The following is a 13,500-nucleotide window of genomic DNA, read 5'->3' as shown; positions in this document are numbered from 1 at the left end:
CTTGGAAATGTCGAAACTGGTAGTATTTGGACTTACAATAAACGGACTCACAGTCAAATGTGCTATCGGTTGACCCACTGACCCCCTTACCTTTTGTGTAATACTTTTGCTCTCAGTAGGGTTGTCCAAACTTCCCTTCTTAATGCGGCTTTCTTATAAAAAATCCTAGAACTGCTTTTTGTGGCACACATGCCTCATATCCCGTTGCTCTTGATAAACTCACATCATCTCCCACCAGTACAAGCTGTAAAAGATTTCCAGGGCTTATCCAAGCAAACTAGATTTGGGTCGAAGGTTGACCAATCTTAAAATCAGCAGCAAAGTTAACATTGAAATCAGCCTCAGAATCTCTTAAAGGATGGTCCAACATTTGTTGCTTACAGGGATCAATTGGACAGCCTCTGGAACTGGCGCCATAAGCCACCTCCTGTTCTGCCTTGTCCTTGATACAGCCATGGGCCCACATACACTCAGAGGTACAGAGTTGTTCTCATGTCTATGGGTCTATTGTGATGTTCTCAGGCTTGCATCACCCAGCCATTGTGATGGGGAGGGGGTTGGTGTCATTTTGCAAGCACCCTGGAGCATGAATCTTTAAATATAATTGGCATTAAACCAACCCCTTTAGGACCAGATCAATACAGCAGCAAGGAATGCTTATTCACTGTTGTTTGCCTCTTCATTTCATACCACCCGATATCTAAATAGTGTTTTGACTTTCTGCCCTCTGACATAAGGACATTTGGTATGGCAAACCTTTGACTGGAGGTCCTAATCAATGGTTTGATTGACTCTCCCTTTGCGCTTGCTTCAGCAACACATGTACTAATATTGGAATGATAATGGGAAAATTAAATTGGCCCCTGCTCTAAAGGATGGCACGCACATTCGTAAAGCATTCACTATTTTTGGCACATGACAGGACAGAAACTTTCTTAATTTGCAAGGCTTTATTTTTTTAATACATCTTTTTTAATGAAGATTGAAATTGTATGTTCATACATATTACACGACAACACAATACATTTTGAGCCAAATTCAACACTAATGCCTCAGGCGCCTTTTACTTGTGAGTCCTATTGACTGAATGAACAGCCCTGTCGCCTTCAATTTCTTGGCTTGCACTTTTAGAAGTGGCACGCGTCTTTTGATTTTTTTTATCCTATTTCACCAAACTCAGTATTATCACTTTCCCCCTTGTTGTGCACTCCAGCGTAAACTGCTTTAAGGTGCTATTTGCAAACATCGCTCTGAACTACAGCTTTACTTGCTTCTAGGCCTTAATCTTTAATTGGAGCGGAGCGTTGTACTCCGGATTTGGCTGCTTTTAGTTTGAAAGTTACAGAAATCAAAAAAGAAATCAACAAACAGTTTCATTGTGAAATACCATTGTCACAATGTGCTGCAGTGCATGAAAACTTAAAATGAATGGTAGGGAGAGGAAGAGGAAGAGTGAGAGGGAAAGGGAGGTTTGTGGGGGGGAGAAAGAGTGAGGGCGGGAAGGAGGGAGGGTAGGAGGGAGGGGGAGTGAGAGAGACTGAGAGAGCGAAAAACAAAGAAAATATGATATTTGGGGGCTATGTGTTTGCATGGAAAAGATTTTAGGCTTTAAATCAAGTGGAAAGGGGCTCATTGGCTGGTATCTCAGCTTGTTGATGCTTTGTTGAGTTGCTTGGAACATGCAAGGAAGAAGACCTGAAGCACTCCCGACCAGGTTGCATGTCTCTACGTTACTGAAATCCCACAGACCTCCTCCCTGTGCCACAACGTTCTGGGCACTGAGCTCTGCAGTTGTTCCCCACAAGTCGCCAAGCGCCCCAGATTTACTTTCTCAGATTGGCTAGTTACTGCTACCCTAACTCGACCACTATATTTTCCCCAGATACTTGCTATTGTGGAGTAAGCAGGGCTAAGACAGAGGGAGAGGGGGTGTGCCTATGCAAATCATCTGCCAGGATCATCCCTGGGACGTCATTCCATCTCACCAGCTGACACCTGGGCAGCAGCAGGTAATTTGGAGAACAGAAATATTCGGACAGGCCACAAAGCAAAGACTGGGCCGTTGATTGAGGATCCCTTTAGCCATGTCTCCCTAAGTTACCGAGGTCCAGAAAAACTCCACCCTCAGCTCTCATAGAGAGGTCCTTGGCCGATCGTGGCCGATCAGGGCAGTGAAGGGTCAGGGGTGACTGCACACTGCCTCACCTTTTCACTGCTTTCTACAGCGGTAATGCTTTTGCAGAAGCGGCCTGTACAAGTGATTTTGTTCTGCGCTGTGGGAAAGTGACATTTATCCACTGACATTAACCAAACTACTTGCGCTGTTCAACGCACATACATGCAGAGAAATAATGTTATGTTTTTTGGGGAAGGTCTAGAGTGTCCTGCTGATTATTTATTAAGCTGTACTCTACTCTTGCTTTTACATAGAGTCTTCGCAGCCCAGGAATGTTTAAGGCATACTGTATGTCCCTCCCTTACAATGAAAACTCTGTTGAAAACACAGAGGTACATAGGAATGGATCTGTTAAGAAATGAAACAAAAAGCCTGGAAAAATGTCGAAACGGGTAGGATTTGGACTTACAATTAACGGACTCACAGTCAGATGTGCTATCCCTTGATCCACTGACTCCCTTTCCTTTGTGTAATCCTTTTGCTCTCACTAGGGTTTTCCAAAGTGGCTTTCATATAAAAGATCCTAGACCAGCATTTTGTGGCGCACATGCCTCATATCCCATTGCTCTTGATAAACTCACATCATCTCCCACCAATACAAGCTGTAAAAGATTTTCAGGGTTTAGCCAAGCAAACTAGACGTGGGTCGAAGGTTGAGCAATCCTTAAATCAGCAGCAAAGTTAACATTGAAATTAGCCTCAGAATCTCTTAAAGGATGGTCCAACATCTGATGCTTGCAGCGCGCGATGGGGCAGCCTGGGTGCTGACACCTTAAACCATCTCCTGTTGTTGCCTTGTCCTTGATCCAGCCATGGGCCCACATACACTCAGAGGTACAGAGTGTTTCTCATGTCTATGCGTCTGCTGCGATGCTCTCACGCGTGCCTCACCCAGCCATCGTGATGGGGAGGGGGTGTCAATTTGCAAGCATCCTGGAGCATGAATCTTTTTATCTTTAAATATAATTGGCATTAAACCAAACCATTTAGGACCAGATCAGTACAGCAGCAAAGAATGCTGGTGTATTGCTGTTTGCCTCTTAATTTCATACCATCCAACATCTAAATTGTGTTTGGTCAAACGTTTGCCATATCAAATGTCCTTATGTCAAAGGGCAGAAAGTCCAGAGGTCCTAATCAATGGTTTGGTTGGCTCTCCCTTTGCGCTTGCCTTAAGGCGTCAGCACCAGAGGCTGCCCGATTGCGCCCTGCAAGCAATCAATGTTGGCCCATCCTTTAAGAGATTCTGAGGCTGATTTCAATGTTATTTTTGCTGCTGATTTAAGGATTGCTCAACCTTTGACCCACGTCTAGTTTTCTTGGCTATGCACTTGACATCTTTTACAGCTTGTATTGGTGGGAGATGATGTGAGTTTATCGGGAGCAACGGGATATGAGGCATGTGGGCCATAAAAAACAGGTCTTGGATTTTTTTTATAAGAAAGCCTCTTTAAGTAAGGAACTTTGGAAAACCCTGCTGAGAGCAAAAGGATTACACAAAAGGTAAGGGGGTCAGTGGGTCAAGGGATGGCACAACTGACGGTGAGTCAGTTTATTGTAATCCAAATTCTACCTGTTTCAACATTTTTCCAGGTGTTTGTTTAATTTCTTAACAGATCCATTCCTATGTGCCTCAGCAACACATGTACTAATATTGGAATGATAATGGGAAAATGGAATTGGTTCCTGCTCTAAAGGATGACACGCACATTTTTAAAGCATTCACTATTGTTGGCACATGACAGGACAGAAACTTTCTTAATTTGCAAGTCTTTATTTTTTAATACATCTTTTTTAATGAAGATTGAAATTGTATGTTCATGCATATTACACGACAACACAATAGATTTTGCGCCAAATTCAACACTAATGCCTCTGAAGCCTTTTACTTGTGAGTCCTATTGACTGAATAAACAGCCCCGTCCCCTTCAATTTCTTGACTTGTACTTTTAGAAGTGGCACGCTTCTTTTGTTTTTTTATCCCATTCTACCAAACTCAGTATTATCTCTTTCCCCCTTGTTGTGCACTCCAGCGTAAACTGCTTCAAGGTGCTATTTGCAAACATCTCTCTGAACTACAGCTTTACTTGCTTCTAGGCCTTAATCTTTAATTGGAACTGAGCATTGTATTCCGGATTTGGCTGCTTTTAGTTGGTTGATTTCTTTTTTGATTTCTGTAACTTTCAAACAGTTTCATTGTGAAATACCATTGTCACAATGTGCTGCAGTGCATGAAAACTTAAAATGAATGGAAGGGAGAAGAGGAAGAGTGAGAGGGAGCGGGGCGGGGGAAAAAGAGAGAGGGCAGGAGGGAGGGAGGGAGGTAGAGAGAGATAAAGAGAGAGAAAACAAAGAAAATATGGTATTTGGGGACTATGTGTTTGCATGGAAAAGAGTTTAGGCTTTAAATCAAGTGGAAAGTGGCTCTGTGGCTGGTATCTCAGTCTGTTGATGCTTTGTTGAGTTGCTTGGAGCATGCAAGGAAGGAGACCTGAAGCACTCCCAACCAGGTTGCATGTCTCCAAGTTACTGATATCCCACAGACCTCCTCCCTGTGCCACAAAGTTCTGGGCACTGAGCTCTGCAGTTGTTCCCCACAAGTCGCGAAGCGCCCCAGATTTACTTTCTCAGAGTGGCTAGTTACTGATACCCCACCTCGACCACTGTATTTTCCCTAGATACTTGCTACTGTGGAGTAAGCAGGGCTAAGAGAGAGGGAGAGGGGATGTGCCTATGCAAATCACCTGCCAGGATCCTGCCTGGTTCAGCATTCCATCTCACCAGCTGACATCTGGGCTGCGGCAGGTAATTTGGAGAACAGACATATACGGACAGGCCACAAAGCAAATGCTGGGCTGTTGATTGAGGATCCCTTTAGCCATGTCTCCCTAAGTTACCGAGCTCCAGAAAAATTCCACCCTTAGCTCTCATAGAGAGGTCCTTGGCCGATCGTGGCCGATCAGGGCAGTGAAGGGTCGGGGGTGACTGTACACTGCCTCACCTTTTCACTGCTTTCTACACTGGTAATGCTTTTGCAGAAGTGGCCTGTACAAGTGATTCTGTTCTGCGCTGTGTGAAAGTGACATTTATCCACTGACATTAACCAAACTACTTGCGCTGCTCAACTCACATACATGCAGAGAAATCATTTTATGTTTTTTGGGGAAGGTATAGAGGGTCCTGCTGATGATTTATTAAGCTGTCTGCTACTCTTTCTTTTACATAGAGTCTTCGCAGCCCAGGAATGTTTAAGGCATACGGTATGTCCCTCGCTTACAATGAAAACAGAGGTACATAGGAAGGGGTCTGTTAAGAGATTAAACAAAAAGCCTTGGAAATGTCGAAACTGGTAGTATTTGGACTTACAATAAACGGACTCACAGTCAAATGTGCTATCGGTTGACCCACTGACCCCCTTACCTTTTGTGTAATACTTTTGCTCTCAGTAGGGTTGTCCAAACTTCCCTTCTTAATGCGGCTTTCTTATAAAAAATCCTAGAACTGCTTTTTGTGGCACACATGCCTCATATCCCGTTGCTCTTGATAAACTCACATCATCTCCCACCAGTACAAGCTGTAAAAGATTTCCAGGGCTTATCCAAGCAAACTAGATTTGGGTCGAAGGTTGACCAATCTTAAAATCAGCAGCAAAGTTAACATTGAAATCAGCCTCAGAATCTCTTAAAGGATGGTCCAACATTTGTTGCTTACAGGGATCAATTGGACAGCCTCTGGAACTGGCGCCATAAGCCACCTCCTGTTCTGCCTTGTCCTTGATACAGCCATGGGCCCACATACACTCAGAGGTACAGAGTTGTTCTCATGTCTATGGGTCTATTGTGATGTTCTCAGGCTTGCATCACCCAGCCATTGTGATGGGGAGGGGGTTGGTGTCATTTTGCAAGCACCCTGGAGCATGAATCTTTAAATATAATTGGCATTAAACCAACCCCTTTAGGACCAGATCAATACAGCAGCAAGGAATGCTTATTCACTGTTGTTTGCCTCTTCATTTCATACCACCCGATATCTAAATAGTGTTTTGACTTTCTGCCCTCTGACATAAGGACATTTGGTATGGCAAACCTTTGACTGGAGGTCCTAATCAATGGTTTGATTGACTCTCCCTTTGCGCTTGCTTCAGCAACACATGTACTAATATTGGAATGATAATGGGAAAATTAAATTGGCCCCTGCTCTAAAGGATGGCACGCACATTCGTAAAGCATTCACTATTTTTGGCACATGACAGGACAGAAACTTTCTTAATTTGCAAGGCTTTATTTTTTTAATACATCTTTTTTAATGAAGATTGAAATTGTATGTTCATACATATTACACGACAACACAATACATTTTGAGCCAAATTCAACACTAATGCCTCAGGCGCCTTTTACTTGTGAGTCCTATTGACTGAATGAACAGCCCTGTCGCCTTCAATTTCTTGGCTTGCACTTTTAGAAGTGGCACGCGTCTTTTGATTTTTTTTATCCTATTTCACCAAACTCAGTATTATCACTTTCCCCCTTGTTGTGCACTCCAGCGTAAACTGCTTTAAGGTGCTATTTGCAAACATCGCTCTGAACTACAGCTTTACTTGCTTCTAGGCCTTAATCTTTAATTGGAGCGGAGCGTTGTACTCCGGATTTGGCTGCTTTTAGTTTGAAAGTTACAGAAATCAAAAAAGAAATCAACAAACAGTTTCATTGTGAAATACCATTGTCACAATGTGCTGCAGTGCATGAAAACTTAAAATGAATGGTAGGGAGAGGAAGAGGAAGAGTGAGAGGGAAAGGGAGGTTTGTGGGGGGGAGAAAGAGTGAGGGCGGGAAGGAGGGAGGGTAGGAGGGAGGGGGAGTGAGAGAGACTGAGAGAGCGAAAAACAAAGAAAATATGATATTTGGGGGCTATGTGTTTGCATGGAAAAGATTTTAGGCTTTAAATCAAGTGGAAAGGGGCTCATTGGCTGGTATCTCAGCTTGTTGATGCTTTGTTGAGTTGCTTGGAACATGCAAGGAAGAAGACCTGAAGCACTCCCGACCAGGTTGCATGTCTCTACGTTACTGAAATCCCACAGACCTCCTCCCTGTGCCACAACGTTCTGGGCACTGAGCTCTGCAGTTGTTCCCCACAAGTCGCCAAGCGCCCCAGATTTACTTTCTCAGATTGGCTAGTTACTGCTACCCTAACTCGACCACTATATTTTCCCCAGATACTTGCTATTGTGGAGTAAGCAGGGCTAAGACAGAGGGAGAGGGGGTGTGCCTATGCAAATCATCTGCCAGGATCATCCCTGGGACGTCATTCCATCTCACCAGCTGACACCTGGGCAGCAGCAGGTAATTTGGAGAACAGAAATATTCGGACAGGCCACAAAGCAAAGACTGGGCCGTTGATTGAGGATCCCTTTAGCCATGTCTCCCTAAGTTACCGAGGTCCAGAAAAACTCCACCCTCAGCTCTCATAGAGAGGTCCTTGGCCGATCGTGGCCGATCAGGGCAGTGAAGGGTCAGGGGTGACTGCACACTGCCTCACCTTTTCACTGCTTTCTACAGCGGTAATGCTTTTGCAGAAGCGGCCTGTACAAGTGATTTTGTTCTGCGCTGTGGGAAAGTGACATTTATCCACTGACATTAACCAAACTACTTGCGCTGTTCAACGCACATACATGCAGAGAAATAATGTTATGTTTTTTGGGGAAGGTCTAGAGTGTCCTGCTGATTATTTATTAAGCTGTACTCTGCTCTTGCTTTTACATAGAGTCTTCGCAGCCCAGGAATGTTTAAGGCATACTGTATGTCCCTCCCTTACAATGAAAACTCTGTTGAAAACACAGAGGTACATAGGAATGGATCTGTTAAGAAATGAAACAAAAAGCCTGGAAAAATGTCAAAACGGGTAGGATTTGGACTTACAATTAACGGACTCACAGTCAGATGTGCTATCCCTTGATCCACTGACTCCCTTTCCTTTGTGTAATCCTTTTGCTCTCACTAGGGTTTTCCAAAGTGGCTTTCATATAAAAGATCGTAGACCAGCATTTTGTGGCGCACATGCCTCATATCCCATTGCTCTTGATAAACTCACATCATCTCCCACCAATACAAGCTGTAAAAGATTTTCAGGGCTTAGCCAAGCAAACTAGACGTGGGTCGAAGGTTGAGCAATCCTTAAATCAGCAGCAAAGTTAACATTGAAATTAGCCTCAGAATCTCTTAAAGGATGGTCCAACATCTGATGCTTGCAGCGCGCGATGGGGCAGCCTGGGTGCTGACACCTTAAACCATCTCCTGTTGTTGCCTTGTCCTTGATCCAGCCATGGGCCCACATACACTCAGAGGTACAGAGTGTTTCTCATGTCTATGCGTCTGCTGTGATGCTCTCACGCGTGCCTCACCCAGCCATCGTGATGGGGAGGGGGTGTCAATTTGCAAGCATCCTGGAGCATGAATCTTTTTATCTTTAAATATAATTGGCATTAAACCAAACCATTTAGGACCAGATCAGTACAGCAGCAAAGAATGCTGGTGTATTGCTGTTTGCCTCTTAATTTCATACCATCCAACATCTAAGTTGTGTTTGGTCAAACGTTTGCCATATCAAATGTCCTTATGTCAAAGGGCAGAAAGTCCAGAGGTCCTAATCAATGGTTTGGTTGGCTCTCCCTTTGCGCTTGCCTTAAGGCGTCAGCACCAGAGGCTGCCCGATTGCGCCCTGCAAGCAATCAATGTTGGCCCATCCTTTAAGAGATTCTGAGGCTGATTTCAATGTTATTTTTGCTGCTGATTTAAGGATTGCTCAACCTTTGACCCACGTCTAGTTTTCTTGGCTATGCACTTGACATCTTTTACAGCTTGTATTGGTGGGAGATGATGTGAGTTTATCGGGAGCAACGGGATATGAGGCATGTGGGCCATAAAAAACAGGTCTTGGATTTTTTTTTTATAAGAAAGCCTCTTTAAGTAAGGAACTTTGGAAAACCCTGCTGAGAGCAAAAGGATTACACAAAAGGTAAGGGGGTCAGTGGGTCAAGGGATGGCACATCTGACGGTGAGTCAGTTTATTGTAAGTCCAAATTCTACCTGTTTCAACATTTTTCCAGGTGTTTGTTTAATTTCTTAACAGGTCCATTCCTATGTGCCTCAGCAACACATGTACTAATATTGGAATGATAATGGGAAAATGGAATTGGTTCCTGCTCTAAAGGATGACACGCACATTTTTAAAGCATTCACTATTGTTGGCACATGACAGGACAGAAACTTTCTTAATTTGCAAGTCTTTATTTTTTAATACATCTTTTTTACTGAAGATTGAAATTGTATGTTCATGCATATTACACGACAACACAATACATTTTGCGCCAAATTCAACACTAATGCCTCTGAAGCCTTTTACTTATGAGTCCTATTCACTGAATAAACAGCCCAGTCCCCTTCAATTTCTTGACTTGTACTTTTAGAAGTGGCGCGCTTCTTTTGTTTTTCGATCCCATTCTACCAAACTCAGTATTATCTCTTTCCCCCTTGTTGTGCACTCCAGCGTAAACTGCTTCAAGCTGCTATTTGCAAACATCGCTCTGAACTACAGCTTTACTTGCTTCTAGGCCTTAATCTTTAATTGGAGCTGAGCATTGTACTCCGGATTTGGCTGCTTTTAGTTGGTTGATTTCTTTTTTGATTTCTGTAACTTTCAAACAGTTTCATTGTGAAATACCATTGTCACAATGTGCTGCAGTGCATGAAAACTTAAAATGAATGGAAGGGAGAAGAGGAAGAGTGAGAGGGAGAGGGAGCGGGGCGGGGGAAAAAGAGAGAGGGCAGGAGGGAGGGAGGGAGGTAGAGAGAGATAAAGAGAGAGAAAACAAAGAAAATATGGTATTTGGGGACTATGTGTTTGCATGGAAAAGAGTTTAGGCTTTAAATCAAGTGGAAAGTGGCTCTGTGGCTGGTATCTCAGTCTGTTGATGCTTTGTTGAGTTGCTTGGAGCATGCAAGGAAGGAGACGTGAAGCACTCCCGACCAGGTTGCATGTCTCCAAGTTACTGATATCCCACAGACCTCCTCCCTGTGCCACAAAGTTCTGGGCACTGAGCTCTGCAGTTGTTCCCCACAAGTCGCGAAGCGCCCCAGATTTACTTTCTCAGAGTGGCTAGTTACTGATACCCCACCTTGACCACTGTATTTTCCCTAGATACTTGCTACTGTGGAGTAAAGCAGGGCTAAGAGAGAGGGAGAGGGGATGTGCCTATGCATATCACCTGCCGGGATCCTGCCTGGTACGTCATTCCATCTCACCAGCTGACATCTGGGCTGCGGCAGGTAATTTGGAGAACAGACATATACGGACAGGCCACAAAGCAAATGCTGGGCTGTTGATTGAGGATCCCTTTAGCCATGTCTCCCTAAGTTACCGAGCTCCAGAAAAATTCCACCCTTAGCTCTCATAGAGAGGTCCTTGGCCGATCGTGGCCGATCAGGGCAGTGAAGGGTCGGGGGTGACTGTACACTGCCTCACCTTTTCACTGCTTTCTACACTGGTAATGCTTTTGCAGAAGTGGCCTGTACAAGTGATTCTGTTCTGCGCTGTGTGAAAGTGACATTTATCCACTGACATTAACCAAACTACTTGCGCTGCTCAACTCACATACATGCAGAGAAATCATTTTATGTTTTTTGGGGAAGGTATAGAGGGTCCTGCTGATGATTTATTAAGCTGTCTGCTACTCTTTCTTTTACATAGAGTCTTCGCAGCCCAGGAATGTTTAAGGCATACGGTATGTCCCTCGCTTACAATGAAAACAGAGGTACATAGGAATGGGTCTGTTAAGAGATTAAACAAAAAGCCTGGGAAATGTCGAAACTGGTAGTATTTGTACTTACAATAAACAGACTCGCAGTCAAATGTGCTATCGGTTGACCCACTGACCCCCTTACCTTTTGTGTAATACTTTTGCTCTCAGTAGGGTTGTCCAAACTTCCCTTCTTAAAGCGGCTTTCTTATAAAAAATCCTAGAACTGCTTTTTGTGGCACACATGCCTCATATCCCGTTGCTCTTGATAAACTCACATCATCTCCCACCAGTACAAGCTGTAAAAGATTTCCAGGGCTTATCCAAGCAAACTAGATTTGGGTCGAAGGTTGACCAATCCTAAAATCAGCAGCAAAGTTAACATTGAAATCAGCCTCAGAATCTCCTAAAGGATGGTCCAACATTTGTTGCTTACAGGGATAAATTGGACAGCCTCTGGAACTGGCGCCATAAGCCACCTCCTGTTCTGCCTTGTCCTTGATACAGCCATGGGCCCACATACACTCAGAGGTACAGAGTTGTTCTCATGTCTATGGGTCTATTGTGATGTTCTCAGGCTTGCATCACCCAGCCATTGTGATGGGGAGGGGGTTGGTGTCATTTTGCAAGCACCCTGGAGCATGAATCTTTAAATATAATTGGCATTAAACCAACCCCTTTAGGACCAGATCAATACAGCAGCAAAGAATGCTTATTCACTGTTGTTTGCCTCTTCATTTCATACCACCCGATATCTAAATGGTGTTTTGACTTTCTGCCCTCTGACATAAGGACATTTGGTATGGCAAACCTTTGACTGGAGGTCCTAATCAATGGTTTGATTGACTCTCCCTTTGCGCTTGCTTCAGCAACACATGTACTAATATTGGAATGATAATGGGAAAATTAAATTGGCCCCTGCTCTAAAGGATGGCACGCACATTCGTAAAGCATTCACTATTTTTGGCACATGACAGGACAGAAACTTTCTTAATTTGCAAGGCTTTATTTTTTGAATACATCTTTTTTAATGAAGATTGAAATTGTATGTTCATACATATTACACGACAACACAATACATTTTGAGCCAAATTCAACACTAATGCCTCCGGAGCCTTTTACTTGTGAGTCCTATTGACTGAATGAACAGCCCCGTCGCCTTCAATTTCTTGGCTTGCACTTTTAGAAGTGGCACGCGTCTTTTGATTTTTTTTATCCCATTTTACCAGACTCAGTATTATCACTTTCCCCCTTGTTGTGCACTCCAGCGTAAACTGCTTTAAGGTGCTATTTGCAAACATCGCTCTGAACTACAGCTTTACTTGCTTCTAGGCCTTAATCTTTAATTGGAGCGGAGCGTTGTACTCCGGATTTGGCTGCTTTTAGTTTGAAAGTTACAGAAATCAAAAAAGAAATCAACAAACAGTTTCATTGTGAAATACCATTGTCACAATGTGCTGCAGTGCATGAAAACTTAAAATGAATGGTAGGGAGAGGAAGAGGAAGAGTGAGAGGGAAAGGGAGGTTTGTGGGGGGGAGAAAGAGTGAGGGCGGGAAGGAGGGAGGGTAGGAGGGAGGGGGAGTGAGAGAGACTGAGAGAGCGAAAACAAAGAAAATATGATATTTGGGGGCTATGTGTTTGCATGGAAAAGATTTTAGGCTTTAAATCAAGTGGAAAGGGGCTCATTGGCTGGTATCTCAGCTTGTTGATGCTTTGTTGAGTTGCTTGGAACATCCAAGGAAGAAGACCTGAAGCACTCCCGACCAGGTTGCATGTCTCTACGTTACTGAAATCCCACAGACCTCCTCCCTGTGCCACAACGTTCTGGGCACTGAGCTCTGCAGTTGTTCCCCACAAGTCGCCAAGCGCCCCAGATTTACTTTCTCAGATTGGCTAGTTACTGCTACCCTAACTCGACCACTATATTTTCCCCAGATACTTGCTATTGTGGAGTAAGCAGGGCTAAGACAGAGGGAGAGGGGGTGTGCCTATGCAAATCATCTGCCAGGATCATCCCTGGGACGTCATTCCATCTCACCAGCTGACACCTGGGCAGCAGCAGGTAATTTGGAGAACAGAAATATTCGGACAGGCCACAAAGCAAAGACTGGGCCGTTGATTGAGGATCCCTTTAGCCATGTCTCCCTAAGTTAGCGAGGTCCAGAAAAACTCCACCCTCAGCTCTCATAGAGAGGTCCTTGGCCGATCGTGGCCGATCAGGGCAGTGAAGGGTCAGGGGTGACTGCACACTGCCTCACCTTTTCACTGCTTTCTACAGCGGTAATGCTTTTGCAGAAGCGGCCTGTACAAGTGATTTTGTTCTGCGCTGTGGGAAAGTGACATTTATCCACTGACATTAACCAAACTACTTGCGCTGTTCAACGCACATACATGCAGAGAAATAATGTTATGTTTTTTGGGGAAGGTCTAGAGTGTCCTGCTGATTATTTATTAAGCTGTACTCTACTCTTGCTTTTACATAGAGTCTTCGCAGCCCAGGAATGTTTAAGGCATACTGTATGTCCCTCCCTT

The 13,500-nt window shown here is 44.1% G+C and overlaps 3 non-coding genes across 3 annotated transcripts; all 3 read left to right on the top strand.

Annotated features, from left to right (window-relative positions):
* Positions 1 to 803: 803 nt before the first annotated feature.
* On the top strand, positions 804 to 910 carry LOC138570590 (U6 spliceosomal RNA). Its single transcript, XR_011303629.1, has one exon. It is a non-coding gene; the product is annotated as a U6 spliceosomal RNA (small nuclear RNA).
* Positions 911 to 6,309: 5,399 nt separating this feature from the next.
* Positions 6,310 to 6,416, top strand: LOC138570589 (U6 spliceosomal RNA). The gene has a single exon (XR_011303628.1). It is a non-coding gene; the product is annotated as a U6 spliceosomal RNA (small nuclear RNA).
* Positions 6,417 to 11,825: 5,409 nt separating this feature from the next.
* LOC138570588 (U6 spliceosomal RNA) lies at positions 11,826 to 11,932 on the top strand. The gene has a single exon (XR_011303627.1). It is a non-coding gene; the product is annotated as a U6 spliceosomal RNA (small nuclear RNA).
* Positions 11,933 to 13,500: the final 1,568 nt, after the last annotated feature.

Source organism: Ambystoma mexicanum, chromosome 2q (genome assembly GCF_040938575.1).
Source record: "Ambystoma mexicanum isolate Mex_15411 chromosome 2q, UKY_AmexF1_1, whole genome shotgun sequence".
Taxonomy (NCBI): domain Eukaryota; kingdom Metazoa; phylum Chordata; class Amphibia; order Caudata; family Ambystomatidae; genus Ambystoma; species Ambystoma mexicanum.
The sequence above is the reverse complement of the archived record's forward strand: the minus strand, read 5'-3'. Positions and strand labels throughout refer to the sequence as shown.